The sequence below is a fragment of the Numenius arquata genome, chromosome 1 (genome assembly GCF_964106895.1).
Source record: "Numenius arquata chromosome 1, bNumArq3.hap1.1, whole genome shotgun sequence".
NCBI classification, from domain to species: Eukaryota; Metazoa; Chordata; class Aves; order Charadriiformes; family Scolopacidae; genus Numenius; species Numenius arquata.
The window spans coordinates 22,922,129-22,945,965 of record NC_133576.1 but is presented as its reverse complement, the minus strand read 5'-3'; positions in this window follow the sequence as shown (position 1 = coordinate 22,945,965).

Sequence of the window (23,837 nt, the reverse complement as noted above, 5' to 3'; positions counted from 1 at the left end):
TCCCAAGCGTCACTGTCCAAAACTAACATGTATTGTCCTAAACTTACATGTAAGCATATTAAGCTCCCAATCAATGGGAGCACAGACATACTTTGGGAGAGACAAATCACTTCCCATCAACAAAACATGACTTTCAGTAAGCACAATCAATAATATGCCAACAGCAGAATTACTAGAATGTTACTAGAATTTATACAAATGGTGCCAAACATCATCAATTGCCACAGTATCATGTATGTTCTACCTAAATAGATGAACGCTGAAAAACTTGACTGAGAAAAGTTCAAGATTTTGTTTTGGAAAGTCATGTAAACATGAGGGACATATAAAGTGATCTATGACAGCATTTTGCTTTCTGGCAAAACACAAAGGTTAGACAAAAAAAAGAATATGGATTAGAAAGTAACAGAAATTATGCATCAGAAAACATGCAAGTTTAAATAGAATACAGAATATCTAGCGCATAGGGAAGACATGCCAGTTGTTAGAGGTGAAGATTTAATGCTGGAAATCACATCACAAGCAACTGTGTTAATATAAAATTTGCATGAAACATAGAGTAATAATCCAAAGGCAGATATAGAGATATTCAACGTGATTGCTCTTTTACAAGCACTGCCTTGTGGTGAACATATGGGAGCAGACTGTACAGTAGAAGTATCTTGATAACACATGACTAGATTTACCCAAAGAGGGGACAGTACTTTTGCTTTATCATTGTCTAATCCAGTGTAATTATAACAGCTAAAATTACTATTGAAGTATTTTGTATACATAAACAAGCCCAGAGAGTTGTTTATGCAGTACTGCCCTTTCTCCTCAGCCACAGATTTTGATATAGTAATTTTAACTTACCTGTTAGATCACTCATTTTTTTGTATCTATATAGGGAAAATGAATGATATAAATATAAACTCATTAATGTTCGAGAAGCATTGAGAACCTAGATTAACAAACCCCACCAAAAATATAATAGATCCAGAACATCAATCTTCTGAGATGAATAGCATTAACATCGGAGAAAGAAGAGACAGAGAAACTGCTCAAACACCAAAGACACTGTAATACTAATGAGCTTCTGACTGAGCACTAGCCACAGCAAGGAAGGCATTAATATGAAAACAAGCAATAGAAGACCCTCATTATATATATATGCGTATTATGCACAACAGAGCATATTATTAACCCTTACATGTTTTTGTGCAAGCCTAAAGTTTTGCATGCAAGAGGCATAGTTGCAATATAACAGCTGCAAGCATGTATTGCTTTTGCATGCTTCAGAGAGAGCAACAAGGACATACTGCAAAATAATTTTGAGAAGTTGTGTGGTGTCACATCCTGTAAATACACAATGCATTTTTTCCCCCCTCTTACTGAAAATAGAAAAGCCATATCACCATAAAAAGTAGGTTGAAAAGGCAGTTGTTTAAAACAGAATATCAAATCTTAAGTGGTCAATACAATTGTGTCTTACTCTTCAAATACTCAGTCATCCATTTATGAAAAAGAACTACCAACCGACCAAATACAAAACAAAACACCAACCAACCAACCCACCCCTGCGCCCACACCAAGAAATAAAAACAAAACAGAAAACCACACCCAACTATGTCCAAGAAGCAAAACTGTTCTCACAGCAGATCTACCTAGTGTTACTTTTAAGACCATTCAAATCACCTTAAAAACTCACTCCATTTTCCTATGATGTTTGCATAATCTCAGTTGATGACTATTCCGAGAGAAAAAGAAAAAATATATTTTACAGAGAATTCTCAGTCCATCCTCCTTCTTTTATAAAAAACTGCATATATGTACAGTTAGAGAAAAGGAAAAAAAATGCAGAAGAGCCCGAAGAGATGAAGTTACTACATAGAGATAATTTTTCTTGCCTAAGAATGCTTTTGACATTTCGGAATTTACTTATTTTACACTAGTGCACTGAGAAAAGTTAGGTACCTTCTGAAGACTCCTGATGAACTTGTGACATCCAGTTACTTTGTTGCTACTAAAAGTCCCCAAAAGGGAAAGGTGAAGACATTCTTTAGCTTCAGATCATCTTCCCTCAGAGTGTTTGGGGTGGTGTCTCTGAGAGCAGCTTGCTCAGGAGCCTGGGTAACTCCTGCTAGGCCTGTCCTCCAAGGGGCACAGGCTAAGTCACTCAGATGAGATGTAGAAAAGCTGAGTTCAGTTACCCGCCTGCAGCTAGGGCAGGTGTAGCTCAGTCCCAGCTGTCCTACATGTAGGTGGGTATTCACAGTCACCTTGTTTGTCATCATTGAAAAGCCAACTGGCTTCTCTCATTTTGATCAGAAATACCTCTGAAAAAATATTCTTGAGAAAGGATCTCACATTCCTGTGGACATTTCCAGTTTTCAAAAGTCATCTACCTCCTCTCAGAAAAAAAAATCCAAATGTTTTGCTGAAATTGCTTCAGCCACTGAGTTACTTGCCTAGAGATTCCTCTCAAACTCAGAAACCCTGCAGCAATACCCTATAAAAGGCACAAGGCAGTCATAGCTCTGAAGCACTTATGATAGGCAGCCTGAGACTGCAGGATGGGGCCACTTGAGGTCTGGGAAGGTGGTCCGGGGGCATTCTCAGCTTGAAGGAGGCCACCATGAAAAATCTGTCCAGAAGTTACTGTCGGTCACCCTGAAGCAGTAAATATGGCATCAGTTAATATGAAAAGGCTAGTTGACACTCAGTAAAGATTAGACCACAGTTTTCCAATTTCAACAGAGATTAGTTGTGAATTAGGAGATCAGACTATTTCCTTCCTGTAGGTTAAGTAACAGATGCTAAAGAACTTGCAGCATTTTTTTGGTAATTAATCAATTATAAATTTTATAGATAGCATATGATACCATTAAACCAGACAAGTAATGCCTATCTGTTTGTTATTTTATAGTATACTAACACAAAACTTCCCATGTTGCATAAAGCAACTTACTTCACTTCCACTGGTTATCTTTCACTTCTACTACCGATATAAAACAAAGGCTATGAGGAAAGCTCTCTTTGAATTTCTATCTTTACCATTACAAGTAAACTTGACAACTACTCTCAATCCATACTAGTTCTACATCAATGGAAACAAAGGTTTGTCTTCCAAGAGCTCATTTGTACTTTCTATCCCTCTGCCCCCACTCTGGTCTATCCCCTGGCATCAGCTGATGTAAATCAGTGTTCTGCTCCTTTGACATCAGCTTAGCAGTAATGATTTCCACCAGCTGAAGTTCTCTGGGCCCTCAGGTGGTATTTTAGTAGTCTTACCTTTCCAGAAATAGAGTAGTGATTCCTTGCATTGATTTTCCCCAACTGAGGCTAAACCCTAAACAGCGCAGGGAAATCCACCACTTCTCTCAAAAGAAAGCAGGTCCTCTGCTTCTCCCAGCCTCATTCCTCTCCCCCAGTAATATTGGCAGCCACTTAGCTTCCGTGAGCACGGTTCAGTGCAGTGGCACCCATCTGGGAGGGCTCCCTGAAGTTTTGAGCTGGAGAGAAGGTGTTTTGCACCCAGGCTCACGTCCAAGCAAAGCACTGCAGCTGGGTTGCACTGCAAGTCTCAAGAAGGAAAGGGTCTGTGGCTCTGTGGCTGTTTGCTTCTGTGTGTTGAATGATGCCCCAAAATCTTCTATGTAGAGTCTGGTCCAGCCCCAACACCCCCAAAGCACATAATCATGTCTCAGGAGCTTCTCTCAGTGAGGATGCTCTGATGTGCTGCTGGGCAGAGGAGCTGCGTGTCAAGCTGGAAAGCAGCAGGGACCTATTCCGGAAGAGGCAATTGTTTCTGCCATATACGCTTTTCAAATCATACAGCAATTGATCACAGAAAGAACAGTACATAAAATTTTCTTTTAAATGAATGAGGTACAACATCTTCAGGCTCAATTCCTTTTAAAACTATGCCCATGATTAAATTAACTACTGCTCATGAATCAAAGGATAGTTAACAGGATATAAATTAATCTTTTCTAATTAATATTTGGTTTATTTATAAGTTTCACAGTATCTGTATGCTGCAAGTAACTGCTCTAAAATGTTTCATATTTTCATCACATTATTTCATATAAAATAGGGGAAGAGAAGAAAAACTGAACAAAAGGTAGAAAAGGTTTTTCTTCAAAATTCTTCTAATTGCAACACACTAATAATAAATGAACAGTTTCCAAAATGGCAGAAAAGTCTCTCTTCCCCACTTTTCACTTAGGAAACACAAAGAACTTCATCTGATTGACCAGAAGTTCACAGTCAAGGTCAGAGAAGTGGTTGAGGATTGTATGTCAAATCCAGGATGTTCAAGCCTTGCCTACTTAGAGGACATTGAGGACACTATCTTGATTTGTTAATTAGACCCAGCATTCAGTGATGGATGATTCACTGCCAGGTTAAGGATCTTCCACAGTCAGTGAAACCTTCTACACATATCTCAGCAGAGTTAGGAAGGGCATTGAGTTTACAAAGTAGAGATATTTTTTCCAGGTAGCTGAAAAAAATCCATTCATCTCCATTATGGCTCTGCTTTTTAAATATTAGCTATAGGGGCACAGAACTGGAAGTGATCTCCTGTGTCACTGAAACTAGATCCTGATTATGCAGAGCTATGTTATTGAATCCCTTTCACAAACTACCACAATCTTAAAAACAATAATGGTTTTTGCTCTCACTAACACCATGCCTAATTTTAATTTAACACTCATTCTTCCCTGAATAGAATCAAGACAGGTGATTTAAGCTGCTTCTCCTTTTCCTAGTACTTTGACTCTTGTATCTTCTTGATCGTCTGTTAGCAATTTAAAACATATGCTCTTCTCTCGGTTATGCATATTCATGTTGCTATAATCATAAATTTGAAATATTTCTAAAATCACTAATGCTTATCAATGAATTCCACTAACTAAACTAAAATAGGTTTTCTCTCTGTTTATTATCATGGAAAGGGAATGAAAAAATACAGATCCACATTGTTGGCAGGCTTCTATGTCAAATACTCATTTATGGACAATGGCCAATTGTAACCTTCCGAATGAATTTAACCTTTTTTCAGTCGACCTGTAATCCTTCTACCTGGCAGTGGCTTTACAACAAAGACTACTCTACATGGATTAACTGTAGATTTGCTTTGGCTCCACAGTGGGAACTCAGACAGTTGGATTACACCTACAGACCCTGTAATCCTTCACCCTGAAGTCACTGCAGGGCTAGAAGGTTTAGTCTAGCAGGCAGCTGATCTCTCCTCTGCTTCCTCTTGCAGCAAGGAGTTGTGAGGCAGTTCCATAAGCACAGTAATGTCAGAGTGCATGCTTGGATAACGTATGGCCTAGATAATCTTCCCATTTTCTCAGGGTGTGTGGAAATGTTCCTGCCAGGGAATGTTTGGTCAGCTTCCTGAACAACAGGAAGTGAGGTGAAGGAAAACTTGAAAAGTATGCCTGCAATGCAAAATTTTCAAAAAAACCTGCTAGGTGTCACATGATGGAAAGCCAAAATAAAGCTTTTCAACCCAGGCATAAAAACCCTGAGTTATTCAAAGTAAGCAGGCACTTCGGGAAGTATAGCAACAAACAAACGCCATCTGCCAGTTTATTTTCGTTCTTCTCGGTTGGAGAATGTGAAAAAAAACAAACCCCAAACTGGTCAGGGTTCACATTCTTTCCAGTTAAAAGAATAAAAAGGCAAAACAAAGTCCTGGATGAGTTACTGTCTTAAAAGTCAGAAAATGAGAGAGAGAAAGCTCACCACATTTTAGTGGTTTTAGACATGGCAACTTCTCATTCCTTGCAATTAAAAACAGATATCAAGAATTTTAAAGCCAGCTCCTAGGTATTACTCAGAAGAATAATGTGTCTGGTTACTTGGGTCAGAAGCTCCAAGAGAACCTTCCACATAATTTTGGGGAACTTTCCTTTCTGCTCCCAGACAATCCAACATGTGAACTTGAGAATGAAGTGCAAGGCAATATTTATGGTGTGAGACCACACGCTCCTTAGGCAGTCATGCACAGATGCACTGCCTTCCACAGGGGCAGAGCAGAGAATGCAGGACATGTATGGAGGGTGTATGTTTACATAAAACAGAAGTGTTAAGCAAATATTTGGCACCATTTTAAGTGTTCAATTAATTACATCCCTTTTTATACATAACTTCCATTGATATAATCTTGACAATTTTTTCCGCACTTCATAACTAAAGAGTTCCAGCAACTATTCCTATATTATTCCCTTCAACTTCCTCAAACCTCCAGGGATTTCTTCTCCCACGGTCGGCAAGAACACTCCTTATATATGCATGCAGACCCTTTAGTACCTCTAATTGCAACTGGAGTTGCGAGTGTAGTTTTTATAGAAGTAATGATTTCTTAATTTCCCAGGTTCTGTTTGGTATGAGTCACAGCTGACTGGGTACCTCCTTTTAGAGGAAAGATCTTTGCTAAGCAGTTCAGCAGTTTAACACCTGAAGCACCATGCTTGAAGCTAGACAAGACTTTTTCTAGATCTGATGATTTATACACTGAGACCATTGTGGTTAGTTGCATAAGTTAATTCATGAAAACAGAAATTTAAATAAAAAATACACATTCCTGGTAGATATATTTAGATTATGAGGATAGAAACCTGTTTTTGTTCTACACAAATCCAAAGTGTTCTAAAAATTTCCTTGAGGTAGAGTTTTGACAAAACAACTTTTAGCAGATCAAAAATCTTGTGCTTTTAATCAGTTCTTTTCTGCCTATTTATTGTGGTGTGTCCTGTAAAAATCAGATGGAATCCTTCGCTTCAAAAATTACAAAGCTGACAACAGCTTTGATCAAACAACCTGAGAAAGATTTTGAATATAATTAAATAGCATAATGTGAGTACACTTTATATGTTCAACAGTGTTCTAAATCTGCCTAAAATTTCCCAACATCAGTAGCTTCAAACTGCTGAAGATTCTTCTGCTTGAGAAATCTTCTCATGTTAGTGGTGGCTGCATACTTTCCCATTTATTTCATCCCTCCACCTCAAGCTATTTAGGTTGACTTATTTCAGATTTAAAAACACTCTAATGTATCACATATACGAAGCTAAATTAATCAACCTACCGTGTTATTTTGAAAAAGAAAAGGAGATGGCTTTTCTGTTTTAATATGCAGTTACACCACTGTTTGGTTTAAAAAGTGAAAGCAGTACTCTAAAAACTGATCAAACATCAACTGTTCATCATGGTATATCCTTGGGAAAGGAGTATACACACGATATACATACACAAAGCGGAGCAGGTCTTTGATGCTTCAGGGTCACCTAACAGAAACTGGGTATAATGCAGGAAACTGAAAGATGACATTTTTCCTTGTTTCTATGTTCCATTTCCTTTTTTATTTTAATCCTTATTATTTACATATTCAGTATTAGTTTCACTGGTAGAGACAAAATTGGCTCCAGATTCATGAACTAATATTTAATGGAGTTTCTCCGGAATCCTCCAGTCACAACTTTAATTGCCGGTGCCTTCACTGCCTGCCTCTGCTATATCTCTGGGTCTTCAATAAATTCCTCTGCAGAGGGCTGAATGCTGAGACTTCTACCCCTCACCCTTGCAGTTCTCCAGGACTTGGTTTGATAAAGGAGGCTGTTAGAGGCATCAGCATCTAATGCTCAATGCGTTACTTGTCTCTTCTTTTAAGTGTCATCTTTTTGAAAATAGTCTCATTTTCTCCTTACACTTCTTACTGGTTTATGTGGTTAAATACTCGTCCTTTTAGAAATGAAACTAATGCTTCAGGCAAAGTAGAATGGACCAGTCCTATTCACTGTTAATACAGAAAAGGTTTTTTACTTCCTGCACCTGAAGTTAGGGAGAGATAAAAAGACTTATTCCCTTGGTATTCAAATGGTAAAAGAACTTGTCTTTTCTTGTTCTTGTTTAGCCTTAAAGCTGGGTTTCTAGCATCACTAAAGAACAAGAAAGAAAAAAAATGAAACCAGGATTACAGCCAGCTCATGGGACTATGGCAATGCTGTGTTTAGGGTGAAAAAAGTACATTTCCATTCTCTCTTTTGTCCTGGTGAATCAAAGGCCCTCTGATTGCTGGTGTCACGTAATACTGATCAGAAGTGAATTAAGTGGCCAAAGAGAATGTGCTTTCTATCAAAGAGCTGGTAAATTGCAAGATGTAAAAGCCCAGAGGTCAGCGTAAATCTCCATATCAGAAGCAGCAGAATGAAAAGGAGGGAAACAGGGGCGGGGGGAATCTATTACAGTCAGTCCAATCCCTCACATCCAGATTTCTGTGAAAACAGACATCGTGATCCCCTCTCAATTTTCAATCATGCTGTGTTCTCCATTTGCTTTGGTTTTTTTTTTAATAAAGACTTCACTTGGATTTTTTTTTTTTGTTTTTCCTAATACAATGTTTTGGTTTTGTCTCATAATAATACACAGTTCAGCTAGGTCTAGGAGACTGTTAGTCCTGTGTTGCTCTTCCAGAGCTATGAAGACAGCTGGAGTCAGAAGAGTTGCAGTGCAGGTCACCTGTGACAAGCAAAACCACATACATATCTGACTACCTCTACCCTTTTTCCACATGCAAGCATATAGAAAATTTTATTTTGGTTCACTTGGAATTCTGCCCTTTTCAACCAAGAAGTTCCACATGCTGTCTAGAAATCCCAAGTATTTCAAGTACTCATAATACAGAGAAAGAAACAGCTAAGTGGAACTCAGGTCCTAGAGTTTTCTCCAGCGGAACTAACTGTTAATACCAAATGAAAAATAAGCACTCCCCTGCTAAATCCCTTCTCAGTTACAGACTGTGTTTAATGCTCTTTGAAGAAACAGCAAAACAATTCATCTTATTGCAGAGCATAGAAGAACCCCCTTATGAATCAAATATTTGGATCTTGGTTTGTGTCCTGGGAAGCCAAGGCTGTTTGGCTCAATGAACCTTCCTTTCCCAAAGAAGGATTAATTTTCTTATTCTTCATTAAACTGAAGTCCACACAGATTCCTTATGCTGAAATTTGCATAGAAGTGCACTGTCAATGGCAGATGGCTTTGAATATGGACATCTAAAATTACATGCTGTCTGCCCAGATTGTCTTGACGAAGAAGACACGAAGTTTTCTGCCCCAAAAATAGAGTGGAAAAAAACAAGGAAGTATCGGCTAAGACTAAATGATCAATATGCTGAAGTTTGCAAATATATGTATCAATGCCCCTCTCACTAGGAGGCAACAATTCTGTCCTGGGATGACTATTGCCCCTAGTTTTCTGTTTGGTCAGTGAAGGTGGAAGGGACATGGCAAACATTTCCACTTCCTCCCACAAAGCCTGCCAAAATATCTTTAGATTCTGCATGTTGGTATCTATTTTGCACATGTTGCTAACAAATACAGGCAGCCAAGTCAGATCATAGCCATACATATGGAGCTTTGTTAAATGCAGATGGTGTAGTTTAATTTGTTCATAATTAGGACCCATGTCACTGTAACTTGCATGCCTTTCATAATGCGATATAAAGCTCTCCATCTGCTTTGAAGCACTCTAACGTAAATAACTCACTGGAGCACCCATTTTGTTTGTTCTGCTTTTGGTAACAGTAAGAAATTAGCACGGTTGTTTTGAAAGAGTCTCTTCATGCATTCATTGCACTGCAGTTCCCTAATGACATGGTCATCTTTACTGAGCTCCAGCTTTGCACTTGTCTCTTGCCTACTCCTGGCTCCAGCCTTTGTTCCACTTCAGTTACTCAGTGAGGACAGACCTCATCCTCAGGAGGGAAACCTCATTCGTAATAAGGAGCATACAGTAATAACAGCCCACTGGGAACAGAGCTGAATCAATGTAAGCTATAGGCATTTTTCAGAACTTCAGCGAGAACAAAAAAAGAGCAAGGTTCCCACTGTAAATTAGAGAAGCATCTGATATCCTCTTTGGAGTTGACATCATTCCCTCTTAGGAGGTGACTGCTTGGCTGGATTTTGTTCCTCCATTGTGTTTATACTCACATCATTCCATTAACTTCAGGGGAGGTAATTATTATACTCATTTAATTGCATATAACATCCTGTTGTAGAACCAGCCACTTGTGAAATGACTAAAACGTTCAGACTTCTTCTACACTGTTTAGGTGTTTCACTTTGTTGCTCTGTGACTTCCCAAGAGTTTCAAAATTTTGCCAAACAGCTGGCACTACTGCTATGGCCACACTATGAAAATTGAGAGTTCAGGCACTTAACCACAGTTAAATATTGTGAATGCTGCAGTGGGGGGTGGCAGGTGGAGAAGAGCGGAGAGTTAGGGGGAAACGCCTTACCAATCAATATAATCTGTCTCTCTACATTTCCAGGATCGTGAAGACAGCTACCTTATTTCTAGTCTTCAGAGTTTCTACCAGTAAATCAAGAAGGACAAGGAAAGCTCTGCACAGCTCACAGCTCAAGCCTTCCCTCCCCAGTTTTTTTTGTTTTGTTTTTAATAAAGGCGGCCTTTCCAATATTAAAAAGTCCTAGGACAAATCCACGTTCTTACATTTAGTTTTTTTGTTGATGAAAGTATCCTTGTGGACCAGTCTATACATTCTACATGACCCTGAAACTAGCTTCTACCTCAGCGAAACAATCACCTTGCCAGTGTTCTTCACAAACCTTTACGTCTTCAGAGCTAAGGCACTATCTTAAACACTGCATGTCAAAAACACCCTGTATTTTTGCTTACACAAGGCAAAGCTATTTGTATGGTTTCCTCATCTCCCAGTACCATTAGCTGAATGATCAATAGTTCCAGGCATCTCACCAGAGACCCTGATCAGACCTTAACCTGACAGGAGAATCTGATATGTGACCAAGGTTACAGAGCATCATCTGTAATGAAGGTGGACTCTGTGGATGTGTAAGCATCCTCTATTACAAACCAGAACAATGTCTTGATTTTGGACATCTGTAAACCATATAAACTCTTTTCCAACTATCACATCACCATAGAGGTGTTTAGGTGTGATGCCTTATTAGATAATCTTATAGTTTTGCTTTTCTGGTGGTTCTTCAAGCCACATTCATCACATTGACCAGCTGTCATTTATTTCTTCCACTTTGAAATCTGTATATGAGAATGTATTTCTGCATCTGAAAGAAAAATTAAGTGCACAGAGTCCTGTATGAGACTTCCGCAGGGAACAATAAGAGAAAGCGGGTAAGCACATTCCTGTGCAAACACCTAAGAGAAAAAGTCTCCAAAATCTAGCTGTTATATTAAATCTACACAATTTGAATAGGCAAATTTACAGTAGACATGCATAGAGAAGAGGCTGTTACAGGACTGCTATTTCTTCATGGTTGCAGATAAAAACAGAAAATAGACTATTGCATAACTTTTTCAAAACCAGAGATCTAAAAATTTAATATAATGCCAACCTATTATCCCTGGTTTTGTTAGTCATTTCACAAATGTTTGGTTTCAAAAGATAAGAAAAACTTTGTACACCATCACAAGTGATGATTTGGCCTTAAGGGTAAAGTTCTCACCTTATATGAGAACATATTCTGCAATTTTTCCTCAAAATTTACTCCTTTTCAGTTGATCCAAAGCAAGAACATTCATTATGTAAACAGATATTCAGAGAGTTATGATCTGCTGCTTAAACCATTTTGCTGCTTCTCTTTACAGATAAATATTGCTTTTTCAATAGAAAAAAAAAAAAAAGAATCATATTCCCTATGCTAGCTTAAGCTCAGAAGAATATGATAACTGTTCATCTATCAAAGTAACTTAAAACTTAAATTTTCATCTTTCAAAATGGCTAAAATTATTTGAAGACAATACCAGCAAGCACATGCATATGTAACATTAGGTCATATCAAGCACCAGTACATTTATATTTATGGCTACTTTCATTAGTTTTGATTGATGCAGTGTTTCCATGTACTTCTGGACTGTAACTGTTTTTAAAACCTAATAACATTAATCTGCTATATGAACTTTTAATATCCAGTCATGTTAACAAGTGGCTGGATTGTTCTAACACTGAGGCAATTGTGTGTTGACCTACTTGTAAGAAACTGAGTAAGCAGGAGGGAGACACCACTCAAGCAACTAAAGAGTTGTTAAAAAAAAATCTCCTCCAAACCTAACAGAAAGAACCTAGAAGGCAATGAAAGAATTTGCCCACGTATGTAGAAAGTCTCAGATGCATCTCTCTATCTGCAGCAGGTACTCTCTAATGAAGAGCCCCTGCAGAATGGAAAGAATGAGTTACATTCATTAGGAAGATGATCAGATGCTTTTTCCACACTGAAAACAAATGAGCAAACAGCAGCCGAGAGCAAATAGCAGTCATGACATTATTTGTTTTAAAGGGTTTTCTTTTTAAATAAATGACTGTAGTGAAGATTAGCAAGTTCCTATCCTTCATCGGCAACACCAAGTTCAGGGCAGAAGCACTTCCAGGCCCAAACAAATTACACTCCGGTTGCAAAAGTCTAAAATCAGCATCAGAGAACTGGAAGAATCTAAAACCTCTTCCAGGTTAACAGCAAGTCTGGTATCAGATGGAGGTTTTGTACCATAAAGCAACACTACAGAAAGCCATAAAATTCAGAGCCTAATCTGAAGTGACCCTTCTGAGGGATAACTTTCAGCCATGGCTTGCATACCATTGCAGGCTTTGTCAGAAGAAAATCTGCCCTTGTTTGCCAGAAAGCTAAACTGTCAGCCTCTCATCTACATCTGAACACAGGCTGCAAAAGGCAGTGGCCTGAGTACTCAACTGCTAACTCTCTTATTTCTAATTTTTTCAACACAACTGTGTCTTTGTGACAAAGACAGTGACAAAAGACCAGGGACCAGGGCAGCTGGGGGGCTCGGGCAGCAGCCCCAGCCCTGGGCATTGGGCACCTCCCTGGGGACAGGCCGGGATGGGGGCCCACCTCAGCAGGGCTGTGGGGAGCTGGAGATGGGCCCTGCTGTGGCGTCACTGGGGTAGGAGCTGTTGGCCCTGGGGAGCTGACATGGGGTCCTGGGCTCTGGGCAGGGTGAGGAAAGGGGTCAGGGCGAGGAAGGGGGTCAGGGCCTGCTAGTGCCCTTGGGGCTCTGAGGGATTTTCCTGGTATAGCTGCGTAAGAAGGGAAATAACTCAGCTGGCAGGAGGCAATTTTAAACCATCGGCTGGGCTGACAGGATGTCCCTAGTTGTTATAATATTTTTAAAGAGAAAACAATACTCCAGCTGCTCTGTGGAGCACACAGCAGCCCTGCTACAGGCCAGCAAGGCTCCTTTTGGCTTGTATCAAGGTAAGGGCATGACAGAAAAATACATGAAAAAACCTTCATCACTTTCTCTCAGACCTTACCGCTAGGAGCTCCTGCCACAGTCACACATTTGTAAGCGCCCAGTTTTAAAAGGGTATAGCGTGGGGGTTGTAGTTAACATGTCGTATGAGAACCATTTTTGAATATATGGTCTCCACATCATCAGATATGGGCAAATACATCAATGTAATATTTACTGTTTTGGGTTTTTTTTAGTATTTCAAGCTGCTTTTAGATAAGGTTAAAAATTATGGCCTGCCTCTACATTTTTAAAGCAATACATGCCTTTAAAAGAATATGGTCCAGACGCATAATACCTGTTCGGAGCCTCAGGGAAATCTTTTATGATTTAGTTTCACATTGAGTAATGCTGCTGTAGAAACTCATTTCTGGAGGGCCTGGTCTGTCACTTTGAGAGAAACAGCTAATGGTACCAGATCAACCATGAGATTTCCCCGGGTTTCTGAAGTGATAAGCATGCTCCAAAAGACGTTGGGTTTTTAGGTTTGACCAATAACAAGACAAGACCCAGGAATGATGGCTTTTTAGGAATCATTAAAATAATCCAGTCAAGATACAACATTGACCCTGTTGTGCCTCTCTTTTTCCAATTTGCCTGCTTACATGACACAGTCTTACTGGTCACAGTATTTACTGGTCTCTGTCTTACTGACCTGCTAGCCCCACCTAGGCAGGCACTTGTTTCTAAACAAACATAAACCTTCTCTGTAAGCCGAATTAGCTAGATACTGATATGGGCTGCAGACTAATAATGTGTGCTAAATGTGCCTCCTGGTGTTTTCTTCTTTCTTACTGCACCTCTGTTCTTCCCTCCAACTTCTATTTACAAACTGATCACACCATTTAGAGATACAGCACAACTACTATGGTGTGAAATAAATCATACTTGCATTGCCTGGAAACTTGCTCTGAAGAAAGAAAATCCCATTCCTATTTCTCAAAAAAAGACAGAGGTTGAGGCAAATTAAACCTCTATGATATCATTACCAAAACAAATTGCTGAGAACTGCAGTCCAGTATCATCAGTGATTAAGAAATCACTTATACTGGCCAAACCAGGATATCTACCCTCCAAAGAATTCCTAATTCACAGGTCAAGAAGTTACTGCATAATCTCCCCCAGAAACCAATAATACAATAATCTAAGATGCCTTGTTACATCTCTTTTACAAGATGATGAAACAGAATGCTGTGAAACACCCAGTACACACTTGAGTTAACCAATTATCATAGAATCATAGAATGGATCAGGTTAGGAGAAACCCTAAAGATCATCCAGTTCCAACCCCTCTGCCATAGGCAGGGACACGTCCCAGTAGACCCAGGTTGCTCAAAGCCCCATCCAGCCTGGTCTTGAACACTTCCAGGGATGGGGCATCCACAACTTCTCTGGGCAACCTGTTCCAGTGGCTCACCACCCTCAGAGTAAAGAATTTCTCCCTAATATCTAATCTGAATCTCCCCTCTTCCAACTTAAAACCGTTTCCCCTAGTCCTATCACTCCACTCCCTGATAAAGGTGGTCAATATCAGTACCAATGATGTCCATAAATGTACAGATTTGGGAGTAAAAGAGACAAAATATACAATATACCTACACAGTTACGATTTGTTGTGTTATTCAAACTCAATCATCAATGTTAGATCTGTCCCTAAGTGAAATATCCATTGCACTTTAACTCTTACTCAGGCTTACTGAACTGGTAAAGGTAATGTTACTGTAAAAGCGGAGATGGTATTGGTTATACTATGGAAGCACAAAGACGACCACAATTCTTCTTACAATGATTAGTAATGGACTGCCAATCATGCTGCAAAATCCGACATTGGCTAGACTTTTTTTTTCTGTTTGAACAGAAAAAAAGGAGCCTATATCACAGAATTCCTTTATTTATACTTTTATTAAATTGAATTAATTGATCAAACATTATCTGCAGTGACTAACCTTCCTATCCTATAGTTATTGTTTATGAGGCCAAGTATAAATTTAGTATTACCTGAAGCTGATTCAGGGATTATTTGGTGAAGTAGTTAGTCAGCTATCATATCTAGGAATAACTAGATCTTATCAATTTAGGAATAATTATACTACACTTCTGAAACACAAATTTACACCTCCTGTGGTGACAATCCCTCCTAGTACTTCTATCTCGATAATGAGATTACAGTGACACTGCTTATGACTTCAGCCAAAATCAAACATGCTTTCTCAAAAGACCTGAGTTTTATTACAATAGAACATTTTTGTTATCCTCAAGAAAGCAACCTCATAATACAGGATTTCCCTCTTATATGAGGGAAATAACTTGCTTTACCTTCGCAGCCTCAAAATGTGCAGTAAAGAAAAATCCCATGACCACGTATTGTTGTGGACTGTAACTCTCAGACATGGATTCTGGTACTAAAAATTGCATCCTCACAGTACTTCTCATTCATTCCAAGAGCTGCCCAAAGCAGTATTAAGTCCACATTGGCAGAAGCACTGTAAAAAACCTGCAGCAGAAACTCTTTCACTCTGAAAGACTTTGCCTTGGCTACTGGTCATCAGGCATCTGCAATCAGTTATTCTTTCCCTTTTGCTTTATGGATCTTCTTGACCTGTATCGTTACCTTACGTAAAAGCTCTCTGTTCTGTAAGTTTTTCTACATTTGTCCTGGCCTTCTGTCTGCCATGCCTGTTTTAGCTGGAAGTTAGTTATATGAAGTCTGGTTCAAAATCTGTTTATCCCTTCCAGAAGGGAGTGATTTCTATAAGTAGTTGGAAAGCACAATTGTTTCTGACAGTGTTATTTTGGCAGGACTGGGGCAAAGCCCAAACAGCACAGTAAACATTTCTCAAGCAAGTTTAAAAAAAACCCAAACAACAGCCCAAATCAATCATATATTCAAATGAAAGATTCAGTATAAAAAAATTACAACTTTCTGCATACCAAAAGGCTGAATGCATGCCTGGAAGGTTCATCAACCCGTTGATTTTTAGAACATTGAAAGAGAAGGACTTGACTTTCTTTATGACTCAGCTTTTCAAATTGTAATATCACCTTCTAGAGATGACAAAAACAGGAAGAGCTGAAAGAACTTCTCAAACATCAAAATTTTAACATATGAAAGGAATTCTTTGCAAAGTGTCAACTTGCCCTATTACTTCATACTTCACTGCTCTTGATTTCACCTCTTTGTGATTCTGTTTAGCATATACAGGGTATGTTGTTCTGATAAAAGTACTGAGCTGAGGAATTGCTCAGGAAGAAGTATTCTGACAGTGTAGGCACCAGTCATTATGTCAGGAAGAAAATTTAAGTCCTAATGTACTGGAAAGAACCTATATAGAGATGGAAAAGAAATGCATGCAACAGTGCTGAGCTGTAAGCTTGTTATTGTACACATGGGACGGAAGTTACAGTGAGTGCATCCACAAGCTTCTGGAAAATATTCCCCAGGATCGACACAATCATGGTTGAAAAGAAGGATGTGCACCTGCAGAAACAGGATATTGTGGTTAAACGTAGAACATGAAAAATGTATGAGGCATGGAGAGCTTAAACTAATTGTACCTGATATGGGGAGCAGGGAAGGGAGATAGATGACAAAAGAGAAGTTGCTTGTAGCACTGGATCATTTAGTTGTGCTTAGTCGACATGTCAGGCAGGAAATCTCTCATGCTGTGGCAAGTTCCACATAAGCTGTAACATAAGACAATGCTATATCTTTAGCCTTTCACCACTCGCTACCATCATCCTGGCACAAACATTTTTGCAACCATACAGTCAACCTACTCAGAGAACTGATGGTCCAGGTTAATTTGAACCTGAGAGGATGTATAAAGAGGGAAGAAAGGAAGGTAAGATGGCAAAAGGAAAAATGTGACTGTTTCTTTTGGCAATTTAACCACAATTTTGGTTTAGACCAGCTTATAGTGTGCAAGGAACTGATCCTTGAACACTGAAGGTGAGAATCATGCCCAATGACCCTAATTGCTGATAGATAAAGAAAGATGATTTTTTCTGTCCCTGGAAAAAAGTAAAGGAGTTCTAGAGGTTGTGGTTGTTCAGTTGGCCTGGGCCCACCAGTGCAGGGATGAAATGGGAGGGCTGAAGACTACTTTTGTCACAGTTGCTTTTTACTGGAGTACCAGCTAGTCTGTATTTCCCTAGTTTTCCTATAAGCTGTGATACAATTTTAAAAGTCTCATGAAATGTTCCTTTTTTCTCTCATGTTCTAGAATAAAATCAATTTGTTATTACTTGTTGTCTTCCCAGTACCTAAAATTATAATTTTCTTAATTTTTTCAGGGTTTGAAATGAATTTTGTCAGTTTATTATTACCAGACTGCTTCACTTTTTCCTTTTTTTCACAGGTGGTCCTGATGCTTATCCATTTTTAGCATTTCAGAGCTTCCTTTACCTTTTATAAAGATTACTACTAACATGTCTGTGATTGCTTCAGTCAAGGATTATTTTAATCAGGGCTAGGCAATTTGAAAGCACCCAGATTTTCAGAGTACTTTCTAGCAATCTATTTTCTCTGGTGGGTTCAATTCCTATCTCCTGTAACTGTGTTAGCCACCTTAACTATTTGATCCTGTTCAGTCCTTTCATGAGGACTGGAGTACTTCACATACATATATAACACTTTATATTATTCCTTTTCTTGGCATTAGAGCCTAATGTATGTGTGCTTGCACATACACTTGAAAAAAATAATGAGATCGTCTAAAGAGAAATACTGTTTCTAAAACCCTTGTCTGACAGTGTTATTCATAGTCTTAGGTTAAAAGAAGCTTCAACTTCCCAAAACAAAACCATGCCTCAGTGATGTTCCAAGAGCTTTCAGCAAGCTACCTAATCTACAGTTAAAATATCAGGGCACAATGAGGGCCAGCTGCTCTCCAGGGAAGAAAGCCAAGCAGTGCCCTCACCAGCCAGGGCCCCGTCCCACAGCACTCCAGTGAGATGAGCAGGGCAGCTTTGGTGACAGCACCCAGAGCTGCCAGCAGTGATTACCACGTTTGGGTCAAGCTAGGATATAAAGTTAGCAAGACAAGGTGCATCTCAACAAGATATATGGCTGCATGTAGGCATATACGAACGCTGTCAGAGCTGGCCTCAAGCAGAGGTAGCCCAGCTCCTAGGGGAGCAGAATAATAGGTGGGAGAGCCTCCTGGTGCATTGGCGCCCTGTCTGGAACCAAGAAGGACCAGACTCCAACATGGGTTGGTCAGATTTGGCAAAGCATTAGAGATGCAAACCATACATGACAGCAAGGCAGCACTAGCTGCTTCACGATCATAAAGTGACTAGAGGACTTGACCACTGCCATATTTTCAAGTATCAGCTCCTGTGAAGTTAATTTCTAATATAATTTGTTGTTATTTTTTTTTGTTTTATTAACTCATTTAATTTCCTTGTATTAATCAAGGACAAAATTCTGTCCCAAACTGTACTACAGGCACAATATGCATCTATAATGACCTTTCCCTACCTCTCTCTCCAGAAGACATCTGCTTGGACCTGACAAGAGAAGTATTTCTCCTCTTGCACTTAGGAAGAAAGATCAGCCTTGGCCAATGTAGTGCATTCCCTGGGACAAACAGCTGCAAATGGAGCAGAGAAAGCCAACAAAGTTCCGGCTTCTATGTCCTGTATGAGTAATTCAAGCCGAAAGACCTTTGTATGGAAAATCAAGTACTGCCTGGACTATATCACCATTTTCACCCTGGCTGCTGGAGAAGAACATGTGTCAATACTTGAGAAAACAGCAAAGCCCTGCAGGAGAAGAGGGGCTCTCACAGTAGAAAGCACACACTCTTCTTGGATAATATGCCAAAACCAACTCTCTCTGAGCACAACGTATTGCAGCAAACTTTCTGTTAGGCTGTTCTTGTGTTAGTGTAACTGACAAAAAGAGTCCCATTTCCTTCCCTTTTATAGACACCTTAGGTAACACCTCTTATCTGTAATACATTCTTCTATAATGTCAACTAACATTAAGCCTAACTGAATGGTACAGAGGATACTGGTCCTGGATACTATTTTAATAGCAGTTCCATATTCATTAACATTATCTTATATGCCAGAGACAAAGTTATTCCATAGGGCAAATAAACTTGGCTTGATTAAATCAAAATCTATCTAATGGCTAGCAGGGACAGAGCATTTGAAATAATTTGCCAAGACACAGGCTCTGTTCTTAGATATACTTGAAGAAAGTTCAACTTTCACAGTTCACAAAACATGAAAGCTATCAGGCTGTTCATCGTAGAGAGCTCACAGTCTCCGGTGGAAGGCTTCCAAGGAGGGACTGCCAAGGAGGCTATAGAGGCAGCTGTCATCAAAGCATAGTCAGTCAGCTATCACCTTTGCTGAGTTTTTAGAGTCTAGAGACCTGGAGTTTGCTATCTTCCCACTGGGCTTCATCTACAGTAAGGAAACTTTTAGAAAGAAATGTCATGAAACACTCAGATATCAAACACGCTTCCCCTATTCCTCCCCATTTCAACCCCACTCCTTTTTCTCCAGTCATTCACCCTTAAAGTAAAGAAGCTCTGTCTTCCTTTTTATATTTTTGTTCTACCAATTTGGATCTGAAAAATGGTAAGTATTTTTTCTTAGACTGAAAAAGAGTCCCCATTCTTGCAGTTGCCACAGATGTTATAAGCAGCATTTTATTATAAGCAAAATCAATATGGCAGTATTACAACATTTCTCTCAGTGAAACAAACAGAGTAAGGTTAAATGACAATCTCGTTACTGCTATAGAAACTTCAATAAATAGGAACCTTTCTTGCTAAAATATAAACGAGCCAAAATGAGACAAAACAAAAAAAACCAAATTGCCCAATTAAGAACACTGCGTCCATAACACAATTGAAAGATCAATACTCCCTCAAATGTACAGAGAGGCAATTGTCTCCATCTGCCTATATAACGAATTCATTCATCAAAATGCTATCTCATAGCAGGTTTTTAGGTACGATTAACCTATCCTGGTACTTTAATGTTAAAACTACACTCCTCAGTTCTGGGCCTGTTTATGAAAAGCACTCTCTGGGCCTAAATGAAACAACCTTTTTCTTTATGCATTAATATGGCCAATCTCATTCTCATTCTACAAGAAAGAATCTCCGGAATTAATGAATTAAAACTCACAGTAATACTACTTTTATGTTAAATCACCACTTGAAATACAATTTGATGTTGTGAAACAATACAATATTAATAACAGCCAGTATGATAACAGCTATTTAGTTTACCTCTCACTCACTTCTCCATGGCTTTCTACTATGCTGAGGATTTTTATTATATTAAACACTCGTTCACATTTTTTCTTATTGTAAGATGATCATTATTAACACTGCTGAGGGCTGAATCCAAGAATTAAAAAGTGAGGAGATGCGGATTTTCTGAAGGCAGATACTAAACCTCCGGGGGTGTCACAGATTGTACTTAGCTTTGCAAGTCACTCTGGAAAATCTTACTTTAAAGTCCTTTAAAGCCTACAGGGCTCTAGTACAAGGAAAAAGACTTCAAGACTCTGTATATATACTGTCTGTAGCCAACATATATGGAGAAAAAAAGAACAGTTCAATATTCATAACAATATAAGCCTCTCCACCATATGTATCACAGAAGGTATTACTGTGATATACTCTGTCAAGATCACATCTCCAGATAATTTCAGAAATCACAGGGACATAAAATTTGAGACTAAGCCTGAGCTCAACATCACCGTTCCCTCCTGAGCATTCCTTAAGAATTTATTTTAACCACTTGCAGTAACACATCTCTCATTTTTTGTAATAGCTGTTCCCAGACAGACACACCTATTCCTTATGAGGGGACACATGATCAAAGCTGGGTACTTTTTTGAGCAGATTGGAGAAGTCAGTGGAAAGTTGAAATGTGCCAAAGCCAAAATTGTTGAGAAACAGAAGGCAGATTCAGCAAATAGTATCAGTTGAAAGAAATGGGTGGGAAACATTTTGAAAATGCTAAAATATTACCTTTTAACTTTTGGAGGAGAGGAGCAGTATTAAAACCATTTTTAAGTGTCATTTCTCATTTAGAAGCTGACCTTAATTGGAAAAACAGAATGAAAAGCAAATTTATTTTGCGTTAATGGAAAAGTTTTAGGCTAGACCAAAATAAAATTATAGATTTTGTTTCATAAAACTTTCTTTCCCTCATCATCCTGAAAAATTTATGTTTAGGTTCTACAAAAAATAATAAATTTTTCCTTATGTTTTCGTGTTGACCAACAACCAAAAGAACCCCCCAAAACCTGTCCAGCTATACTTGCTTTACCACAAACCGGCCTCAAAACTTTTTTTGTGTGTGATCAAGGGGACTGCACCCACCAATTATTTTTAAAACCCAGTGACTTCACTGGATCAGTTCAATACCCTTGTGACTCACTACCAGCATCCAGAAGGGAAGTGGAGCTGGAAAACATGCACCCCTTCAGTTTTCCAAACCAGTACTCTCCATGAATATAATGACTTTTTATTACTCTTAAATTGATTAATATATTTTTGCTGGCAATATGTCATATTAATTTTTTGCCATTATTAATATACTTTTAAAGATTCAGTATCCAGAGAAATACAAGAATCTTACCTAAACTGGCAAGCTGGAGTGGGGCATGTAGGGAGGAAATATATGGAAAGCCCACTCTTGCACAAGAAAAGAGCGTGGCTATAATTCACAGGAGCATGGTCTGTTCAACTCTTTCTCCCATGGGAAGAAAATCATCCAGCTGAGCTAGGGTGAGTGCAAGGTTGGCTCTCCCTCCCTCATTGCAGCGGTCATCAGGGCAGGCCTGGCCGACCAAACCATGGCCCTATTTGTGTTCGCAGTGAGTCCCAAGTGGCAGCCTTTCCTGAGGACTCTTTTCCTGGGAGCATGGCCCACCGCTCACTGAGAGAGCTGAGAAGTCTCTACACGGTATATATCAAACACACAACACCAGCAAACACCTTCTCCAGCTTAACTGTGAATGTAATTTCCTTTATAACCATGCCTGGTAAAATTTCAAGTGTTGTGTTTCTCTTGCAACAGTTAATAACGCTGTGAGCACCTGCAACTCGATGAGCAAAGCCTCTCCTCGCTCTGCTTTTAGTGTTAGTGCTGGTGTGGTCAAATTTTTCAGGAAAAACACAAAACTCTCAGCTCAAGTTATAGCCCCTAAAGTGCTTTTAGTTCACCAGCTAGTATAACCGTTACTGTGTGTCAGTCTTGTGAGGTGAAAGAAGCACACAAATATATTTAAAGATTCCTAAAAGGTGAGATGGATGAGCTATTGACTTTGCAGTCCTACTGTGACAGGAGTATATTTTGCTTTGAATGTATATTTTTCACCACAAAAGGATGTGGAATAAATAAGGCACTACTGGTCTGCTCATAATGAACCCTTAACCAGGGCTGTGTAAGACTTGGGTCTTTTACCTGAAGGAAGACAAAGGGATGGATCGTTCTTCTTTTTATTGACTAAGAAGGATCTTCTTCCACTGATAGTTTCCTGGTGTTGTCTAGCTATTTTAATCATTAGCTGTAAAGATGGAAGCAGTCATTATCTTGTTACACAGCAGTTCTACGGATACCACATGAAAAAAGAACACAAGGAAGGGGCAGCAAAAAAATGTAAAGAACTGTCGGGAAATTTGGTTTCCCTCTTGAAAGTTTGGTCTACTATAAAAATGGATTAAGGTTTGACTAGACTTTTTTGAGGGTTGTTTTTACTGGTATTGCATATGTTTAAACTGAGTTTCTTGGGCATCAGCTATTATCAGGAACGTTACAGAAATTCAACACACAGAAGCTAACTACCTCGTAGAAACTGGAAGACATTACCATTCTCTCTGTCCAAATATTCTCTCCAATATAATAACTGTATATGACCTATACTCCCCCAAAACTGAACTTTTCTTGCTTGCTTCCAAAGGCTAATGCTAGAAACCACGCTTATTTAGACTGCATATATAAAGACAAGGTCTTGAATTCTAAAATGGGCAGATCCTTTAGCTGCACTTCCATCCTCCTTTTTCAGTTTTTTATTCCTACTTGATTTTGTTTTAAAAGGGAGAGACTGCATTCAGAACCCTGCATCCCTTTTGAACTGAAAAAAAGGACCTACGTGTGAAAATATAACACAAAGGTTAAAAATAGAAACAAAGAGTCAGGCTTTCAGAAGTGTAAGTTCTCAATCGTCAAAATTAGTATGTCCATTCCCCAGAATATGAAATATTGATTGAAGAAGTTGATTTCTGAACCTATAAAGGGTACATTTTCTCCTCAGTCTTGAATATTAGAAAGTCAGGGAAAGGAGATTAAAGAAACAAGAATAAAGAAATCTAGGCTATTGCTTATTTCCAGAAAAAAAGGAACAAAGAAATGTGTTTACTATCTTAAGGTTTAAAGTCAGGTCAGAAGATTTGGCATACCAGAGTTCTCATAGTAGGATAACCCTTTGACTCTACACATATTGGAGTATTTGTCTCTATCAGCAAATTCATATCTACACATCGGTTTCTGTT